The sequence below is a fragment of the Nannospalax galili genome, unplaced genomic scaffold, assembly GCF_000622305.1.
Source record: "Nannospalax galili isolate Female #2095 unplaced genomic scaffold, S.galili_v1.0 scaffold191, whole genome shotgun sequence".
In the NCBI taxonomy this organism is placed as follows: Eukaryota; Metazoa; Chordata; class Mammalia; order Rodentia; family Spalacidae; genus Nannospalax; species Nannospalax galili.
The window spans coordinates 5,102,257-5,103,323 of record NW_008331484.1 but is presented as its reverse complement, the minus strand read 5'-3'; positions in this window follow the sequence as shown (position 1 = coordinate 5,103,323).

Genomic DNA, 1,067 nt, shown 5'->3' with positions numbered 1-1,067 from the left:
AGATAGAGGATCAAGACTGGAAGATAAAGTCAACGAACTAAACCACTCAAGCAAAAATTATGAAAAATTTAAGAAATTGCAAGAATGGAATAAGCAGGAATTGTTTGTCACCATAAAAAGACCAAAGTTATGAATCATAGGCATATAGGAAGGAGAAGAATCCCAAGAAAATGGCATGGACCAGATCTTCAACAGAATCGTGGAAGAAAATTTCCCAAAATTAAAGAAAGACATGCCCATACAAATACAAGAAGCATATAGAACACCAAACAGACAGGACCAGAAAAGAAACTCTCCACGGCACATCATAGTAAAAGCAATACACATACAAAACAAAGAGACAGTTCTGAAAGCTACAAAAGAGAAACAACAAGTCACATATAAAGGAAAGCCCATTAGGATTACAGCCCATTTATATGATTTATGACGTTTATTGCTTCATGTATATTGAACCATCCCTGTATCTCTAGAATAAAGCTGACTTGATCAGGGTAGACCATCTTTTTGATGTGTGTTTGTATGTGGTTTTCAAGTATCTTGTTGAGAATTTTTGCATCTATGTTCATTAAGGATATGGGTCTATAGTTTTCTTTTTTGGTTGTATCTTTACCAGGCTTTGGTATGAGAGTGATGCTGGCTTCATAGAAGGAATTTGGAAGTTCTCCCTCCATTTCTGTTTTTTTGAATAAATTAAGTAGTATTGGATGCAGATCTTCTTTAAATGTCTGATAGAATTCTGCTGTAAATCCATCTGGTCCTGGGCTTTTTTTAGTCGGGAGGTTTTGTATTACTGTTTCAATTTCTTTTTGTGTTATGGGTCTTTTTAAGCTGTTAATCTCTTCTTGGTTTAGTTTTGGTGGTTCCCATGCCTTTAGATATGCATCCATTTCTTTTAGGTTTTCAAATTTAGTAGCATATAGGTTTTTAAAGTATTCCCTTATAATGTTCTGTATCTTTCTGGTGTCTGTTGTGATGTTTCCCCTTTCATCTCTGATTTTGTTGATTTGGAGGTGCTCTGTCTTTCTTTTGGTTAACTGGGCTAGCCGTCTGTCAATCTTGTTTATCTT